The sequence below is a fragment of the Mastacembelus armatus genome, chromosome 14 (assembly GCF_900324485.2).
Source record: "Mastacembelus armatus chromosome 14, fMasArm1.2, whole genome shotgun sequence".
NCBI lineage: Eukaryota > Metazoa > Chordata > Actinopteri > Synbranchiformes > Mastacembelidae > Mastacembelus > Mastacembelus armatus.
This window is the reverse complement of record NC_046646.1, coordinates 22949366-22970049: the sequence shown is the minus strand read 5'-3', so window position 1 is coordinate 22970049 and position 20684 is coordinate 22949366. Positions and strand designations below refer to the sequence as shown.

At 41.6% G+C, this 20684-nt stretch overlaps 1 long non-coding RNA gene across 1 annotated transcript; it reads left to right on the top strand.

Annotated features, from left to right (window-relative positions):
• Positions 1-4085: 4085 nt before the first annotated feature.
• On the top strand, positions 4086-6483 carry LOC113143435 (uncharacterized). The gene is made up of 3 exons (XR_003297030.2): positions 4086-4239; positions 4942-5010; positions 6391-6483. It is a non-coding gene; the product is annotated as an uncharacterized LOC113143435 (long non-coding RNA).
• The last annotated feature ends 14201 nt before the right edge of the window (positions 6484-20684 follow it).

Below are 20684 nucleotides of genomic sequence, written 5' to 3'. Positions count from 1 at the left end.
TTTCATGTGGCGCTTTTATTGTGATTTTCATGAGGTTTTAAAGTCGTATGCACTGTCCTGAAAACCAAGCATGCGATTGCTCTGATAACTGAGATGGCAATTATTCTGTAAAAACAAAAGAATTGTCTTTACTCGTATTTGTAGAGTCGGTGCAAATGCCACAAATGGAAACTGCACTGCCCACTCATGAACCCTCACTATTTGAAAATGGCTTCTGTAATACACATTAGCATTCATTTCATGCAGTAAGGAAGGAGAGATAAAGAGAGAGGGAGAAGCAGAGCACATAAACAAAGACTGAGCGAATGGGGAAATGGGAAGCAGAATACTTCGGCAAATGAGCTGACGATGAAAGTTTCACCCATTTACTGAACCTGGACTTCAGCCTCACAGAGATCCTGCATGAAGCTGTTCAGGAGAAAGATGCATGTCCTAATATTAATGAGCAGCACGTTACCATTAATGTCTTTGCCTGTTGTTTGTCACAACCGGAACCAGCTTTTATTCAGCTCCACGACACCAAAGCGAAGCCGCTGAGAGAGAAATGAGGCTGCCATCTTTGTATTCAGTGAAGTCAGTGTTATGTTGTGAGGTCGGCAGGTTTATTCCTACCAGTATTTACGGATGCAGCTGATGTTAGGTAAAGAAATAGTTACACAGACTGTGATTTCAACTTTATGACTGTTCATAAAGTTCAGTCTGTGGGTGACAGTTAACAGGGCACTGCCAGGTACCAAGACCCAGTTCACCCTCCTTCAGATCCAACGGACTTCAGCACCAAACATCCTGCATTCAGATCCAGGAATTAATTTCCAGTTTATGTCAGTTTGTGGTAGTCTCACACTCAGGGGGGATGTTTTTTGGTGCTGAACAGTGAAATTGCATGTGGTCTCATTTATTAAAGACTTAAAAGAAACAGATACAGCAGTAAATTGCACATTTGGTCTCATGCGTTTATGAAAATGTAGTGTTTTAAGACGTTCCTGTTCAGTGAGGAGGATGGAAATTGGTCCACATGCCTTCAGCAGCTGATTTCCCAGCGCTGCCGAGGAAGCAGCGGCTGATATTCAGCGTCAGGAGAGAGCAGGTTTAAAATGTGCGGCTCTGTCGTCAGCGTGGCAGCTGTTCTGTGCTCGCCCTTAACACGTGAGGAAGGAGAAGCTGCTTCTGCATCACGTCTGTGTGTGTGTGTGTGTGTGTGTGTGTGTGTTTGGGAAGCCAGAGACGTCTATAGGTTTTGGGGTCAAACTGTTCTTTACGTACTGAACCAAATGAAAGATGATTTATGTGCAAAACATTACATCATTGCAACTAATATTAGAGTTCAGTGAACTTTTCTTCTGTGGTTCGTCTCCACACAAACACAAACACCAGTGTATTCAAATGAGCACTGCTGCAGCTCATTTACATCATCAGTGAGTTTCAGTCAATATAATCTGTGACAGTTTATACATTTAAGTGATATAAAGGGTGTCGCCAAGTTAAACAGTCCTGTAATATAAAATGATGCATTGCACACCTCATATCCTCATTGAATCCAGGCTGTGGTTATATATATATATATAAAGGTGTAAATGCCTCTGTGCAGGGTGTATATCTACAGTATATGCAGACACACAAACAGCCCACACACTCACATCTAGCCATCAAGTGGATGGCTGCTCATATTTTTACTGCAGCCATCAAAACACCTACTGAGGTTAAAATGTCGACTGCTCTGAGTGACTTCAATCTGCCCCGGTGCTACTGGTGCACAGGAAGCCTCGTCTCTGCCCGGTCTAATCTTCTGTGTAATCCATGGCCCGACTGCAGTCCCAGTACCACCATCTGCACCGCCACCCGAGCCATTTGGCAGCAGAAAAAGCACAGAAATGGTCAAAGAGGCAGGATTTTGTCACTTTGTGCCCAACGGAGCAGTTCTTTTAAATCCAGGCTGCCTTAAACTCTAATGGGTTCATCTCACTTAGTACCAGATCTCAGTGGAGATGGGGGCTGTACGATCATTTTTAAAGGAGACAGGGTTAGAAACTTTTTTTGTATGGGCACTTATTCTAGTGCTGTATTAATGAAGATACACACCGGGCAGTTATTTTAGTGAAGATAGATACAAAGCAATGGATGGATTAAGAGGGACCAAGGAAACAGCCTCAGTGACGTAAAGTGAGTTTGGACCAACTATCTGCATCTTGAGGTGCATCAGTGTAGCAGCTTTACCCTGATACACCTTGAAACTTTAATAAATCTGTCTCACTCATTATACTGCCTGCTTTACTCGCTGAGATACATGTTTATCTTGGCAAAGGGGGGAAGGTTATCAAGCTTGGGGCAAATTATTTTAAAAATGAGTCTGAGGCTTTATTGTGATATTCAAGGTGAAGGAAAATTGAAATTCTAATGAATTATTTCTCCATGCTGCATTACGGTGGTTTGTGCGCACAGACTGGTCAGGTGGGGATAATCAAGATGAGGATAAATCACATCGTACCAAGACGCTCAAGGTTAAGACTGAACTGTTGTCCTCTGGAGGAAAAGTAGAAGACTGAAACTTTGCTTTTTAAAACTTCATACCTTTGAGTCTGAGCCTCCACTTATTTGGGAACACGCTCCAGACGAACCATGTGACAAAATGTGATTGAAAAAATTCAATTCAATTCAACTCAATTTTAAAATCACAATACAAATCATTTCAGGGCACTTTAAATAAACCCAACAAATCCCTTATGAGCAGCACTTGGCGACAGTGGAGAGGAAAAACTCCCTTTAACGGAAGAAAAAACCTCCAGCAGGACCGGGCTCAGTTTGGGCAGCCATCTGCCTCGACCGGTTGGGGTGAGTGGATAGAGGAGAGAGAAAAGAACAGCAACAATTAACAACAAATAGACACTGCAGGTTGGTGGGACCAGTAACTGCACATCAGCGATATACAGCTCCAGGACCAGGGACACCTGCAGAAGGTACAGAGAGAGAACAGAGAGAGAGGGAGAGAGCACAAACTAGGGGAGAGAGAGAGCACAAGGTTAGTGACATTCAATGGTGGAATATACATGTGAGGAGGGAAGAGAGGAAGAGAGGGGAGGGGAGCTCAGTACACCGATGGTTGGTCCTCGGGCAGTCTAGGCCTATAGCAGCATAACTAACTAAGGGATGGTTCAGGGTTGCCTGAAGCCAGCCCTAACTATACGCTTTGACAAAGAGGAAGGTTTTAAGTCTAGCCTTAAAAGTACAGAGAGTGTCTGCCTCCTGAACCCAGGCTGGGAGCTGGTTCCACAGGAGAGGAGCTTGATAGCTAAAGGCTCTGCCTCCCATTCTGCTTTTGGAAACTCTGGGAACCACAAATAGACCTGCACTCTGAGGGCGAAGTGGTCTATTGGGATAAATGAATGAAGTAATGAAGGGGAACGAGCAGGCTGCTTTAGCTCGAGCTTTGGTGTCGGTGAAGCTGCAGCTCTTTCCTTTTAAAGCAGAACAACAAATTTAATCTGGGAGATGAGAAGGCTGCTAAAAGCCAACGCTCTCTCACAAGCAGAGTGTGGCAGCTGCAGCTCCACGGGCACAGGAGGTTCACAGCAGTGAGTTGTAGCCGTCAGCCGCCCTTTGCTCAGATGTGTATGTACGTTTTTATACATCTGTTAATGTCAGTCAGGAAAGCGTGTGCAGTACGTTCTCTGATGCGGTGACTTGAATGTTCATTTCATTATCGCTGTGGGCGGTAAAGATCCATCCATCTTTAGACTGGGATCTTTGAAAACAATGCACTGGGGTTGCAGTAAATAGTTTTACAAACTGGATCTGATAAATGCTGACTTGGAGCTGCTTTAATCCACTTAAGTCAGCCACTAAACAAAACATCATAAAACATGGGATACACATCCACCACAAATCTCTGGCTCACAGATCTTTGCTTACACAACAGGGTCATCCAGTCGGTTTGGGGTCCCCCTGAGGATAAGTAAATCCAGTTTTCTCTTTTTTGCTTCTGGTTTGGTCTCCACCAGCTGCTGATGAAGATAGCTAGATAGATTTTTTTTTTTTTACTTTAAATATTCCACTTTCATCACCAGCTAGTTTCAGTTTTGTCTGTCTGCTGTCTGGTGGTAGGCAGGCGGTGTGAAGTGGATTGGACTGTACAGAGCTAAATCAGGATGAGCGTCCTCACAGAGCTCCATTTCTAAAAAGGCTTTGGTGATAGAGGCTGTGCTACAGTATCCTGGAGGCAGTGATAAAATGGATGTAAATCAGGTAATATCATAAAAATGTAAAAATGACCCAACATAGATAAAGGTCACTGCACTTTATCTAACCTGCAGTGTGTAGACTCTTCTCTTATCCCTGAGGCTTTTTATCACAGAATCTCTGCTGATCTGGATTTTGTGAAACCTGAATTGTTTATTGGGACTGTGCTTGTCTGGTGCATTGCTGCATTTCTTGGCCGGTCACAAACTCTCAAACTCTGGATTTGTGAGTAACGTTTCATCAAGTGGAACCACTGATAGAACCAAAAGGAAAAAACAAAAAAAAAAGAAAGACCGACCGACCTTTAATAAAACTGCGTCTTCATCTGTCTCACGCTGCGACTGCAAATCACGGACGGACTGCAGCAGGAAAAGTCGGTGGAACAGAAGGACGGAGCAGTCGCAGCTTTTTGTTCCAGTTCAAGCATCAAGCTTAATGTCTGAGCCAGTTAAGCCTCAACTGCATTAAACCTCTTAAACTGCACAGACTCGTCATTACAAACATATGCAGTGCAAACATGCACAGCTAAAAACTTTTACCCTCAGTACGATTAGATGGTTAATCCATTGTGTCAGCTCTTTTTACTTCTCACCACTTTCCTTCTCTTTCTTCTTCCTGTCCGCCCTCTGTTTGTCTTGGCAGCTGCAGAAGCTTCTGCCCCTCTGGCTCCCAGTTATCAGTCACTTATTCTCTAATCTCTCCGTCCAGGAGCAGCCTTGGTCTGGCTCCATGTGGCAGAAAGCTGAGGTGGCGCTTTACCACAGTACTCCTATCCAGGTTACACATCAACCCACACACACACTAACAAAAACCAGAGTAAGCACACACACACACACACATATAAAGTAACAACGGTTTAAACCCTATCACATCAAAAAATCAACAAGGCCCACTGCAGCATGAACATCCTGTCAGGGGCAGTTTGGACGTCTGAGTCTGCTGAGGACGTCCATGAACCCGGGGACGACTGCTTGACTGGGGCTGTTAATGGTATTCCAGAGTCCAATTTATCACCTTGTAAATCCTGTTTCGACTGAAAGACTCTTACTTATTGAACCCATCTCTTCCCCTGGTGCTCCTGTTTCTGCTGCCTCCTGTTAATGTCTTATAGCAATGGAGAAAAATGTTGTGGGTTTTAGCCTGATCAATACTGATAGACCTCTATAACCTCATAATATCGATAAACCTCCTAATCACTCCAGTAAACCATCACACACTTAGTAAAACGACAGCGATTTGAAATCTTTGACTCACAGATGAATGTTGGAAAACAACAAAGGTTTTCACCACAAACTGTTCTCGCTTAAGCTTGATATTTGTGCAGGAACGAACAGTATATAACAGATTATAGATCACACCCCTGATCAATATCATTACAGTGTTCTGTAATTAAATAGCCTGTCTTTTAAATACAGTTTTATATGTTTTGAGCAAAAAGCAAGAAGAACTTAGTCAATTTGTCTGAGTGAATCATAATGAAAGTGCTGTAGATGGATGAAAGGTCTTTATTTATGAACCAGTTGGAACAAGTCAGTACACACTTTATTAGTGACTTATTTTTTATATTTTGTTCACTCACCTTCATTTTTGATGCTTCTGGCCATGGATGACACTGTGGAGAGATGTTCTGCTGATGTTCTGTCGCTCTATGTAAACAGCAAATGGTCAAAGTCATTTTTCAAGAATGTTATTTTATGACTCGTCCTGTTGCTGCGTCTGTGTAAGTATCGGACGACGCGTCAGTCGAGGAAACTACTCATAGTTTGTTTACGTAGCCTGTTGCTGATTGGTCATTGTGCCCTCTCTGGCTTTAAAACCTGAATACTCCTGTCAAGCTGAGCTTTTTGCAGCAGAAATGCTGCTGAAATGGGTTTTGGCCTGAATTCAACACATGAATAATCTGCACTATTTTCTCAGGAAACAGGACAGGAAGACCCCCACTATGCCACGTTAATAACTGAATCACTGAAACAACTTTGTTTTGTGAGATCAATGTGGATAAACACACTGAAAAACACAATATAATAATATATTGCTTCAGAACTAAAAGTGATGTTGGGATAAAATTACAGGTTTGATACAGATAACACTTGTTAGTCATTTCATTTAGCCATTTGTGTTGCTAATGGCTCTTTCACTTGCTTTTTCTTTCTTTAGACGACCCACCATGCTCTATTGTGGAGTCAAATCCCTCCTTGTCAAGCATCGGCAGCAATTGTGTTTGAGTCCCATTGTCCAAGTCGACGAGTGATTAAATGAGTATTACAGCAGTGAAAGGGAGAGGACCCCGGTGACAATAATCAGTGTTGTAATAATGAGGACTAATGGACAGTCGGGCACATCCGGCCTGTTGTGTTCAGGCCTGAGCAGCATCTGCGAGGGACGAAGACCAAAAACCACAATGGAGAACACGGAATCCTTAATAATCCTCGGTGCTTGTCCCTGTTCCGGACAGCGACTCCTGAGCCAGATCACAAATATCAGTGGGAATTCTGATCACATGATCATTTCTATGGGTGAAAAATCGAATTCAATGATGCAAGAGCATTTTCATGCTCGCACCCTGAAGCCCTTGTGATTTCTGTGTTCAAAGATTTTGCACAACTCAACTCACCATCTGGCTGTCCTGACCATGCATGAGCATGACTGAGGGTTGATTGCATTGACTGCATAAAAACCACCAGTGAGGTGCTCCATAACGCTACCTGTTCTGCTCTATTTATGGGCCATATTCAGCCACAAATGTCAGGAACAATTTCACACTGTGGAGCTTTATATCCGGCTGTCAGCACAGTGTAGTGACAGAAATCTACTGTGACAGAAACAAAGAACAAACGGTCTGATGTGCATTGAAATGCCAGAAAATGTACTGCTTTAAATATTTCTGCTTTTTTATTATAATAAAAAGTATTAAAAAAATCATCAACTGTAGCTTCTCCAGAAACACGACTGCAGATGAATGATGTGACTCTATGGGGACATTAAGACACTGTCTAACGAGCACATTGTGTATGAGTGTGTAGTTATGATGCTAAGATACTGTACCTTCTGTCTGTAAACTAGAAACTCAGGGAAAATATTAGTTTTATTAAACAGTTGGCAGCTGGATTTCAGTTTTGACAAAGACTCAAGGAACCAGAACTGGGGAAACAAGACTAGAACAAGTGAAAGTTCTTTCTTTCTCTCTCCTTCTGAAACATACGTCACATCAGTAAAGAGGTTTGAGGTAATGACATACTGAAGCCCAAGACTGAGGCAGAGATAACCATGGTTATGAATAACGGGGGGACTAAAACATCCCACTCTGCAGATCATTTCAATGCCTCTGCCACATAGAGAGCTCCAGTTTCACGCCAGCAATCATTTTGTTGGAACAGGCATCGAAATGAAGCTTTTTAGAGGAAGAATTCACTATTTTCTGTGATTACACTTGAGTGTCAGACAGTTGCAGCAGCCATGTGATTGCTTCCTTCACATTCGCAGGCTGGAGACGAGCGCCTCCTCAGTTTCTAATGCCTGGGTATCAAAATAAAAGCAGAGGAAAATAAACATGCACATGATAAATGTCATTCATGAACTCATTATTTGATGGCACACTCTCTGATAGCTTGTGTATCCCCCACAACCTCAGGTCCTGATATGCTGCTCCGCCTCCTGAGAGATGAGTTTTCAGCAACATATCGACATAATGAAGCTTTTTCTGGAGCCTACAAGTCACAGGGACCCTGATCACTGATAAAATGAGAAAATGTTCTGTGCTGATTACTGTAAAAAATATTCTTAGTGGGAATAAGGAGAAAATATTTACAGTAACTGTCCAATAACTTTAAGAACAAGAAGTTCTCAGTCTCCCCACTGAGACTGATTATATATCGCACATCAATTTAAAATGTTGTTTTTCTCCTGAGAAAAACTTACTCCTTTACCGGCAGGTAAATGTTTCATCATCTTACTTCACACTAGATTTTCACAGCAGCTGTTCGGAGCCTGCAAACACAAAGAAGAGCAGAAAACAAACATCGGTACAGGACCAGTGAAGTGCACGAGGGTGTGTTTGTTCACATTAGGGCGGAATGACCACGTCTGCAGCCTCAGTGATTAATAAACTGCTTTTACAGCCAACATGTTGACAGACTCTAATACTCAGATGTGGTGGCTGCTGGTTGATGTTGCATTAATAGATGACGGTGCAAACCTTTAGATCATTGCATAAGTTCATGAATAATAAAAAATGATTTTGCTTATTTTACTTGTTTAAGCTTTTACAAAGGATCTGCACATGCAGGTTGTTCAGTGACTCTTAAATGTCCTTTTAAGTTTAGCATCGTAATACAAACCTACTTGTGTCACATCTCTGATGAATAAAAGATAAAGCTTCAATTTCGAACACCGACTTTGAAATATTTAGACTGTTTTTCACGAGCAGGAGCAGCTGAGAGGATCTCAAACACATTCACACATTTCTTAGGATCACTCCGAGGTCTCCTCTCCATCTTTTGCCCCTGTTTCTCATCTCTTTTTCTCTGTGTGTCTCTGCAGCAGGCATAATTAATCGGCCACAGACTGTGTTTACAGAGTCTGATGGTCTGAACTGGAGAAAAGTGTCTCTGAGGCGAAAATCAAATCCCTGCCTCAGCAAAAACAGAAAAGACTCTGATAAGAAGAGACAAGAGGAAAGAGTTTAACTCCTGCCTGGTCCTGCACTTTACTCATCTATTTTGAAATGAATGTTTTTTTAGTTTACATCAAATAAATGTGGTAAATTAGTTTGTGTCCATGTTTTAAACAAGAGTCCATAATAAAATAGCCATTTAAATGAAGGCACTTAGAAATTTTTAATGGAGAAGTCCGGGGTTTTAGGTATTCTTTAGTGGTCTTTTACTTTTTATGATCTCTTTTACTACATCATTTACAGTAAAGAGAGCAAGAGGAGGTGTGAGGGGAGTGAGATAAACAAGGAGGGGGGTAACGTCTCATTAAATTTACAACTGGGAGCATTATTCCTGATTCTGCACATCCGATCACTTCTTTTAACACTTTGACTTTCTGAGTACTGTACTTAAGATTTTACACAGAGTTTACAGCCAATTTTAGAAATACTGCACTCGCTAAAATGAATATATCACATATGAAACACATTTCTCACTGGTGCAGCATCGTTTTATATGCAGGTATGCAGCACATTTCCACCTCTGGGGTGGGGGATTTACCATGTACCTAAAAATATCTGCAGTTACATTTTGCAGGATAAGGTACTCTGTGGTGTTTACTGTGCACAGTGACCAAAACTGTACCGAGTCTGGAAAGAGGTGCTGTTTCATGTCTAATTGCATCTTCATCTACAAAATCTCATCGCTCAAATCTGTCTCTACTGAGGTAGATGTTGGCACCATGTGTCTGTTGTTTAAGTGTTTTGAGGCCCTGATGGTGATTGAGTGAGAAAATCAGCGCAGGCTCGAAACTGTGTAAATAAATATACGTGTTCCAGGCTGGAAAAGAGGTGCTTGTTGAATCAATTGACTCTTTGGGGGCAAAGCAGCATCATCAAGTGAAAACTAAAGGCACTGGTTGATGAATCACCTTGATATGTAACATGCATTCCTCTGGTTTGATGTGTTTTTATGGGACATCTTAAATCGTTGTTAATGGAGTGTAAATTTAGACGCATCAGCACAGTCAATACAAGTGTAGTCCATCTGACCCTGCACACAATTAGTCAGTGTGTATTTAACCAAACCTCACTCGCTGTCAGATCCAGTGCTGGACTAACCAGGAACCTTTGTTCTTCCTCATGGCGCTCGTGTTTTCTTGTGTTCATTGTTCTTTGGGGGATAAACTGTCAGTCGGGTTTTTCTGCAGCATTTCAGTCCATCTCCTGTTTGGAGTCATTTCCTTCAGGTGTCGTTAGACCCTGGATCTTTCTGTTTTGAGTTTGCTGGTGCAAAATGATTCATATTTGTTGTTGTTTAGTCTGAAGTAATGGAACTGGCCTTTAAACAGCATCACGGAACAAAATCAGAATATTATCCAGAATAAAATGTGCTTCAGTCTTTATGTTCCTGTGAGCCCTGCAGATATTTTGCAGCTTTTTATATAAGCTGTCAAAGGACAAGAAGGTTATTACCAAATTACATACATGGAGTGATTATTAATAAATCCTCAATCTATTTGGCAGTAAAAAGTGAAAAGGTAACAACCATTTTCCTGGTTAGAAATATTTAATGTGCAGAGATGTTTCCACTCCTCTATACAATAAGAAATAAACTTTTTTTTTTAAAGATTGAAGCCATTTAAACAAGCAGTTAAAGACTACCTTTAATCTCTGTTTGTGGTTTCTCTGCAATGCAGCGATTATTAATGCATGACTCCTTTCACAGTTTCCTTTCACTCAGCCCCGGCCACGGCTTTAATATGCTAAGTGTTTATTTGTTTGTGCTCTCTCGCTGACTTGGTTTTGAAATCTCACTGCATGAGAGGGAATTATTAATCAGATACCAGTTTCTCTGACTGCTTCCTACTGTTATACATTAACTGGTGCATCACAAGCTGTTTGTGCAGCTTAGGAGAGGAGGAAACATCTCCTCCGTCTATTGCTCCTACAAATTATCTTGCAGAATTAGAAAGGGGGGCCTTTCAACTAGAAAACACCATCCACATGCCCCAGAAAGTAATGAACTTTTCTCCTCTTTTTAGTATTTTGTAAACACCACAGACTTAGACTAGTTTTGGCAACGATTAGAAATGGATTAAGAGCTTTAAGAGAGCTAGACAGTAGCCCCTGGTCCACTTTAGGCTGCTGCTTAATTTTATGGGTTTGGAAAAAAGCACATGAGTCACGTCATCATGGTGAACGTAACATTATAGTTTGTTTTCTTTATGAAATACAAAGTCCAGTCCAGGCACCGCTTTAATTTCTCATAATCAGTTACTTGTTGCTGAGCCCTTTGGAAACATCAGGAGGGGATGATGAAGAAACACACAGCACATTATGGTGAATCATGACAAACACTCTCTGAGTTTAAGTCCCATCTTCAGGTCCATGTCACACTTTCTTTGTAATGTGTCCTGGTCAGCTGTTGGCTAAAAAAAGGCTTGAGTTTAAAGAGATAGTAGCAAAACTGTTCTTACTTTTCATCTCTTAGCGTTTTCCTGTATCGCTGTTTAAGGGCATTTTTGCAAATTGAGGATGAGCACACAGCTTCTTTTCATTAACCAGCTCAAAATACAAGATCTCATTTAGATCAGTGCAGCCAAGTGAATGAAATACGATGGCTCTGACTAGACGGAGGCTCAGATTAAATTGTCCAGTTATTGATGGGCTGATGATAATGACGAAGAGGAGGAGGCTGAGGGGGCTTTAACATTTTGATTATTGCACATCCTGCCTTATTCCTGCCTTAGGGGCTTTGTTGTGTCTGACAAAGCTGCAGGTTTAAAGTTTTAACCTCAGCATTGTTTTACATTGACATCGGATTTGAGGTTGGACAGTCACATCAGTGAAGGAGGACGACACCTGCGGTCACTCACCTGTACAAACTCTGCAGTAAGGTCAGTGCTACTATGTTAGCAACAATGCTAAAGCTAACCAAAGCATCAGAAGATATGCAGACCCCTTCATTTTTGGCACATTTATTCAGCTGTGAATTTCATTTTAAACGGATAAAATCACCAACCCTGATCACAAGGTGAACATATTAGCAAATTTAATCAAAAACTGACATAACATACCAGCAGGGGGCGACAGTCTGTGACCTATACCGCAGATATACAAAGGAAGAGGTGGAGATGGGAAATAAGGAGAAACTGCATGAAATGGGTGAAATCATTGATCACACATTGATCCAGCAGGATCAGCTGCTGACGCCAATCAGACTAGTGCCAATTGCAAAGGACACATGGCGAAGCTGACCATCAGTTTGATGTGTCACAGGCTCTTCCAGCATCGTCTAAACCATTTGCTTCAGGTCACCCTTATGTTGTAAAGTGAAATGTGGCCCAATGTCAAGTGAGTGAACTCTTTTCTTCAAGAACCTCTATAATTGGCTGCATGGTCTCCCTGTCCCTGCTGCTGAGAAGCCCCCAGTGCCTGCTGTTCTCCAGACATAATTTTCCTTTAAATGCTATTTGGCAAACGCTCTTTTTACTCAGAGTGGCTTCAGTCCAGCTACTGTTCTTTAAATCCCCGATCAGTGGAGAAGCTGCTCAGATGGTTGTCATTCCAGCAGCTGAGGACTTCTGAAGCCCTGTTAGAAGGACTGACGGGTTCTTGCAGTTCCAGTGGTGATTCAGGTTTACACAAGAAAAAGCAGCAAAATGACCTTAGACAGCCCTCGAACACTCCTGCAGTATGATCCAGGTGTCTGTGTGCCCATCTTGTACTGCAGCCCTGCCCTGTCCAGACAACAGACCAGTGAGATGATGAATGTTCTTGTCATTTATCCACAACACTGCAGTTCTGGCAGCAGAGGAATCAATGTGAAAGTCCCAGACAACCAACCTGCTCTTTATATTCCCACCAACACACACACACACACACACACACAGTGACCAGAGCATGAGGATGCCAGAGACGCCTCATTCATCATCCAGTCTTTCAGCGTAAAGACTGAGTGGAACAGTTCTTCTCTCCACCTTGAATTACAGGGTAGAACCAGTCAGGGACATGTGCTCAGTGCTGTCTTCTGTCCAGTTAGTCTGAAAAACATGATCCTGCACTGAAGGTAAAGACACAGTGTCAAAAGTTGCATTTTGCAATTTTTATGACGTCTTTCAATCATTTCCTCCCAAACCGGATCTACCCCTGATGTCTTGTTCTATTATTCCTCGGAGCTGAGGTGGAAATGCCATTATTATTGATTTTCTAGCTCCCATGCAGCATATTCAGTGGTGAAACATGCTAACGATACAATAACCAGCCCACTTTCATCAATACACGACATAAGGACTCTGACTGTTTATTTATAGCACATCTTAGAACATGAAAAAGCAGCTAGACTTGTCCTCATGGTGATTCTCTGCATCTGCATCTCTTGTTTGCTCTAAGCTGCTTGGCTTCATCTTTACTCTCTCCTCTCCCATCATCCACTGCTAGTCTGCGTTACGCCGTTTGTCTTTCCCGCATTGGACATTTTCTACTTTTAATCTTTTGGTCTTATTTCCTTGTCAAGAGTTAAATGATTAACTTCAAAACCCTCTCACATCTTTACACTTAATCTGTTGAGTGAAGCTAACTATTAGTCGGCTTTAGCTGCAGCTTTACCGTGGAAGTACGTGCTGGGTGGTGTATTCCTCAAAATGTCAATTATTACTTTGTCTCTGCTGCAGAGGCTCGTGGTTGGTCATGAGCTACCAGCTCAGGTTAGAGGTGGACAGAGATGCTGAGGTTTACATGAGGTCGCTCAACAAGCAAAAATGCTGTGATGTGGCCTCTGTTTGCAGGTGCAGAGTGAAGGAGATGTCATTGGTCTAATCAGTAAATATAAACCAGAACATGTCTGTAAGTGGACTGCAGGTGTGTGTGCAGACTTCCAACATCTCCACACATATTATGAAGAACTATTCTGCTGAAGGTGACCTGCAATCCTGCTCGCTGCTCACAAGCCTGAGACTAAATGTACGATTTTACTCTTCTTTTATTCAAACGTCTCCTTCTGGGTGTCCTGCTCAGACGTCCTGCTGTCTTATAAAAGTAGAGAAGCAGTGACGGGGGCAGACGGCTGACTCCTCTGATGAATAAAAGAAACCAACTTTCCCCCGCTTATGGTGGCTGACAGATAACAGCATGATATCAAGAATCACAACAGATTCTTTCTGTTTTACTCTTACAGCGGGTTCGGTTCTCCCCTCTGGTCTCATTAAACACAGTTCTCCTGTCATGGCGCTGGAGGTGTGGTCAGGGTTTATTGACATCTGGCTCCAGAAACCAGCAGAAAAAAAAAAAACAAAACACTTCAGCTGGAGACTCCTCTTTAGAGCTGCTCTACACAAATGGCAGGTTTCTGCTAGAAACTCTCAATGTCCAGAAATCCTCATCAGTAAAACTGCACCCAGCCCGTTCATCTTTACAAACCAGGACGCTCCATGATGCTTCTCACCGAAGAGACAAGTGGGAGAAAGGATCTCACATTTGTGTCATGCAGATTCCTTTAAAGAGGAACCTGGTTGCTGATCTAGACGCTGTTTAGATTTAGATGGCAGTGTTCAATGTGACTACATGCTTCTTATGTCCCTGTGCCCACCTGCAGGACCTGGACTGGAGCAAACTGGAGTTTTTGACTACAAAATGCTTTGATAGTCCAGTAATTACTTATCAGGACAAACACTCACAAGGATTTCCTGTGTTTGTCTGCATTGAGAAATGGTTCTGCACAAAACAGCAGCAATCTGAAGAATCAGCATAACCTCCGATGGGCCCATGTCTGTCATTTCTTCTGACAAATAGATGAATTAAAAAAAAATGAGAGTAACCATTATTGAAAGTAATTAGCTGGAGATTTAGATGGATGGAGCAACAGTGGTATAAGGAAAAAAGCTAAAGTTATTATCAGTCATTAGGCATTACATTTCACTTGCAAATTAGACACTGGAACAGCAGAAGAGATAATTGAGTCTTTGGTTCTTTTTCTTTCAGGCTTGAAAGTTTAAAAAAAATCAAAATCTCTTTTGCACTTCGGAGTTTATATCCTCAAGGATACATGTCCCAGCTCCAAACTCTTGAATATAATGCGGCCTCTTAATATAGCCACGGCCTCTCAGAGCCGGTGTGACAAGTTGAGAATTATGTGACATCCCAGGAGACTTAGGGAAATGGACCAAGCTGTAAAAGCAATATCACTCCAGCTATGAACACATCACTGATAGCTGCGCACTCTCGGAGTTTGCAAGATGCCAAGGGAAATGATTATGGGATTAACATTTAGAGAAAGTGTGTTTTAGCAACATCAGTGTGGGAGATGATTAAAGTAATATAAAACCTACAACAAGGAGTGACAGGGGAAGGAAATTAGAAAGCTGTGGGCAGCAAACATTCCCACAGAACGTATTTAAAGACGATGTCTGGGATGATGGAAAGGAGCGGGACGAGGGAAGAATGAGGAAAACCGATTCCCACTGATACACAGGGAGCAAATGAAAAGATGCACAACAGAAGAGAAGCCGCTACAAGAAAAAAATCACATTAACCTTTGTCCAGCCGCCACCGTATTGCAAACAACATTGTTGAGTCAGATGTTTGCATGTTCGATCTCATGGGAAATTCATTTGTTTGTATTAAAATGCAAATGCAAGTTTGTTTGTCAATACAAAAAAACACAGAATCCAAAGAAATCAAAAGCGAGGCTCTCCACGGCTGCGTTCAACGCAAAAAATAAGCTTGAATTATTTAAACCTTCATCAGGGCAAAGCAATTCAATGTTTGACACAAACTGGACATAAACTGTGTCAAGTTTTATTCCTTTTCTTTTATATTGCCAGTGATGACGTACGCACACCACAAGAAAGGTCCTGCATTCCTTATTTACCCAGTGAACGTGAACATACTTGTATTTATAGACAACTGGTGCTGAGACAGAAACGGGCTCCTAAAGGAATAATTCGCTAAATATAAGAGAACCATTTGTACAATCTTCACGCATTAAAGTTGTAAATGTAGCAATATCATGTAGTTATTTGTGTCAGAATATGACACCGTCTATCCTTAGATCCTTGATTTGAGTCATTTAGATACTGTGGATTTATCTATGCTCCATCCACACACACACACACACATGCACGCACACACACACATATATGTCTGTTATAAACACTCTCTCTCCTCCAAGCTTTCAGACATGCATGAGATGAAATGAATTGTTCACTCTGGTCTTCAGCAAAAAGATGGAGGGAAGTGAAATAGAACGAGCACAGTGCTAATTGACTCTCAGAGGTCGCGACCCTGGCAGGATTTTATCGATCACCATGACAACTTCACTGATAAGACGATAGGGACCTGCAGCATCACAGCCTCACCTGTTCTCTCTCTCTCTGCTTTTGTGTCCTTGACGTGTTTGTGCATGACGTGTTCATGCTCAGCAGAAGCGTAACCGCAGCACACTATATGACTGGATTTTAATTTATTCCATAAAAAAATCTGAATAAAACCTGGAATCATTTTTCTTTTGGAGAATGAATAGAAAAAATACACCAAGAAAACAAGATGATGCAAGAAAACAACTTCACATTGTACAATAGATGTGTCACTGGCTGCACACTTGGAAGATGAACTATAGAAATATACTAGTAGCTATACATAATACATATCTCACACATCATTACATTAGAAATCTCAATGTCAGCATGGACTGAGATAGTGTGTGCAGAATCAGTAAATATTAAATGTTATGTCTGATGATACTTTTAAAAAAACACAAAGTAAAAGTAAGTTCTTTCAATAAAATCACGAAAAGTAAAACATTAGGATCACACTCCTCTTGTCGACGATGAATAACTGTAGATATCTGAGCAGCAACCACCTAAAAATGTTAAGTTTCCTGTGTCGTTATGATGGTTCATCATCTGGGGAGCATGATTGTGTTCAGCAAATTTCACAGCAGGTTAAGTCATTGGGTTTCTTTATGTGTTGGTGTGAAAATGATGCTTAACGCCACAACAGGTTTCACGACACTGTTTGTAGAATTTGAACTTTTTAAACACTGACATTGAGACTGTCTCATGTTTCTACAAACAAAAATGGAAAGATGAGTCGCATACGTGGCAGTAAAAGAATAATTCCACTTTATTGCAGTTTGGCTTTTGGTTTAATAGGTCTTGTCATCGTTTCGATTGGTTCTGGTGGGGCTGTGCCGAGAAAAGTCATAGCTGGGGTTTGGGAAGGGGCCAGTCAGAAACACAGGCTGTCAGATGGTCGGACAGGCTGCAAACAAACCCCCAGCTCAGCCGAAATCCAAGTGATAAAAGTTCTTTCATTACTGACCGTTGTCTTCCTTATCCCGCCAGTGACACAGAAATGCAAAATAGTCCACATGTAATCACAATCCATTCACAGCACGTCTAGATAACACATTAGGTAACTGTTCAGTTTAAGTGCACAGGCCTGCAGCTTAACTTTTAGTGATTCACTCATGCACCCGCCTCCGCAGCGTTTCGTCAGGCAGAAACTTTAGACCAGTATTTATTTGTGTATAAAACACAAAGCAGCAGCCACCACCACCAACTGCCTGGGTGCAGCTGAAAATGCTGTGTAATAAGATGTCACCAGGGAGTACACAGGCTGTTAAATCAACGATCTCAGTCGCTGACAGGAAACACCAAATGACTATGTTTTCATTTCATTCAAGATCAGTTCACATTTCAGTGTTTGTTTAAACGCTTGCTCTTCCTATTTACATACAGGCTGCGGTTATGTAATATTTCTCTATTGCATTAGGAAGGCAGCCCAGGAGACTGAAAAACACTGCTGGTGATGTTGTGTGTCGACAGGGACGAACGTTATAACCTCATTTCGGTTCTGCTCTTGCAGCTGTTTACAAATCTGCACATGTGCATATAGGGTCAAAAGGTCACTTACATAAGTAGACAATAACAAATCCACAAAAACATTCGTAAATGTTTTACACAAATAGTGTTTAATATGAAATGTGTCACTCAGTCACTGAAAGCTGGACATTTTTCTGAGGAGGTGGACACCAAATAAGGGTGTAGGTCACGGGGATCTGTCTGTAGCTTGTTGTGAAACTCTGGCACCAAATGTCACTGCAGAATTTGTTGTAGATCTTCTTCTCTGACTCTGGGTCAGAATGTAAAATGTGATTTCCAGCTGCTCCTTTGAATATCAGAATTCCTGTTCGAGTCCATTTCTGCCCCTTTTCCCAAACCTTCTGTTCTCCAGTTCTCCAGCACTTAAAGGCTGATTTCACTGAATCGATTCATCAAATTTCAGGTAGCCCAGATGCCATCAGTAACTCTGAATTGCCACCTTCAGCAGTGACTGCTGTGTTACACTGTGACTGTGAAGGCGGAGGACAGTGTTCATGCCAAACCGGCCATATGGAGCAGATGTTCCCGTCTAATCAGGCCTCTACTGTGGCCTTTTTATGGCATCGATATCCAGCAGATTATTTGGGCTTAATGGACATGTGGCTGCAGGATCGAGAATGTGGGAGGTTTAAAACATCTGACTGGAGGCCACAGGTGTTTTTTGTAACTGTATTTGAAGAACACGCTGCCTATAAATATAATCTGGTCATTAATTATTTCTTACCTGAAAAGCTGCTCCCTCTTATTTTTTCTTTGTAGTTGCCTGAAGTGTGATATTTTCTGACAGATAGAGCCAGATGTCTGTGAAGTTCATTTTGGTTCATTCTGCACAAACAGTAAACGTGTCGCTGCTTTTATTTTTAATCCAAATAACCGTGGTTCATATCACATCCCACACAGACCTGCAACTCATTTTAATTTTAATATAATACATTTAATATTTTAATTGTCCCACCCAAAACTGATCTCTACTAAGCATTATTTTTAAAACACTGGCAATCAACATAAAAATATTTGATCATTTAACATATTCATATTTGCAGCATGGTCAAATATTGAAGTTGACCTCTGCTGATAGAACTAGAACACAGGTAATCCCTAAACATGACAGTTATTTTAATGTTTGATCAGGATATCTTGCCAAATCATGTGAGAGAAACACTTAAATAAATTAAAACATAAATTAAACAATAACTAAAGTGCAGCTTCAGGACATATAGTGCTGATTTCAAAATTCAGCCACAGTGGTTGCCGATTCACATCTAGGAACACACTTAACATTCTCGGACAGCAGCACGCTTTAAATTTTCAGCAGTGCAGCTGTCGATCACGGAGCTATCATTGATTGGTTTCATGGCAGGAGAAAGCAGAGTCCTTGCTCCTCACCAGAGGCCAAAACGAAGCATGTTCAGTCACTCACGCTGAGCAGAACTCCCATTAGTGAGAAACGTGTTTGATGTGCATCAGTGTTTCTGGAATCATATGCGGGTTAACTCTGGGTGCAGCAGCTGGGAGTCTGGGTAGCAAACGGCCGTGCACACCCAGTTTTTACACGTGCCAAGTACAAGCCAGGTATTAACTGAAAGAGTGTAACAGGCTCATTAACAGACGCTGAGGATTTAGCTAATGGGAGATTTGCATTCTTTACTATTTATGTAAACATAAGCCTTATTATTATTATTATTATTAGTAGTAGTAGTAGTAGTAGTAGTAGTAGTAGGGTGGGGGGTCATGTGGGGTCAAAACTACATGGCTTGTACTAAAATTTAGAAAATCATGGTCTCCTGTATTTTCTTACTTTCCTAGAAGTCAAATCAACTTAATGGCAGTCCAGGTCAGTGGAACCCAAACAGCAGAAATATGATTTTCCATATACTGTGAATTACATGCACGTGCAAAATTAGCTGTGCCCACCTCAAAACAAGCCCCAAAACACATAATGATTCAATATGATTCAAAAACAGACACATACACAGCTCAGAGCTTGTACAGTGTGTGTGCCAGCACAGAGACAAATATAAATCTGGTTTCTGTGTAGAGAGAGTGTGTGTGTTTAACATTGTTGTATGAATACACCCAGCTTGTACATGTGGTCCGTGGTATTTGGAGTTTCAGTTTTAGAAAGAAAGAACCGAGTGTCCTGTTATTTAATTATCCTCATGCACAAATAACATGAAAGTTCTTCTTTTCTTTCTTGGGAAGTCGGTGTCTCACTGCATTACAATGAGCCCCCTGCTGAATATTGGGATCATTAACCAGCCTGTTGCAGCTCTTGTCCTGCAATAATACTCACATTTAACTTGCCAAAATGTAAAGGGTCATTGTGGGCAAAGATTAGCACCATTATAGACTTAAAGTCAAGATGTGTTGGAATTGCTCTCTGTGCTAATCCTTCTCTTTCTATTCCTTCTCAGGATGCTGAGAGAGGGAACAGCTCATTCCCCTCTCCTCCTCTGAACCAGCCTGAGATGTGACAATTCAATCTGTTCAGTGTCTTCCGGCATGAATTATGGATGAACCCTGCAACCTCTCAATGTGGTGGGGATTTACGTTGATTGAGCGGCCTTTCGCTTTATAACTCCTCCTGCTTGTGTCACAGGCTCAGTGTGGATTTGAAAGAGGTCGGGAAAAAAATCAAGGTAATTTGCAGAGCATCAAAGCCGAGCATCCTGTTAGCACTGTTAGCACCTTTATTCCCCTGCTGGCAGACCGCTGATTGACTGTTGTGTGCTGAAAACCCATTAGCTGTGTTAATTCTGGCACAGAGTCCCTTCTGATAAACAATTATCAGTCCACTCAAGTATACAATGCACTGATGGTGTAGTAAATAAAAAGCTTTGGTTTGTGGAAAGATGTTTTTATGTATAAACTAGTTGAGTGCAATTGTAAAACATTTCTAAATGGACACCAAAGGTAAA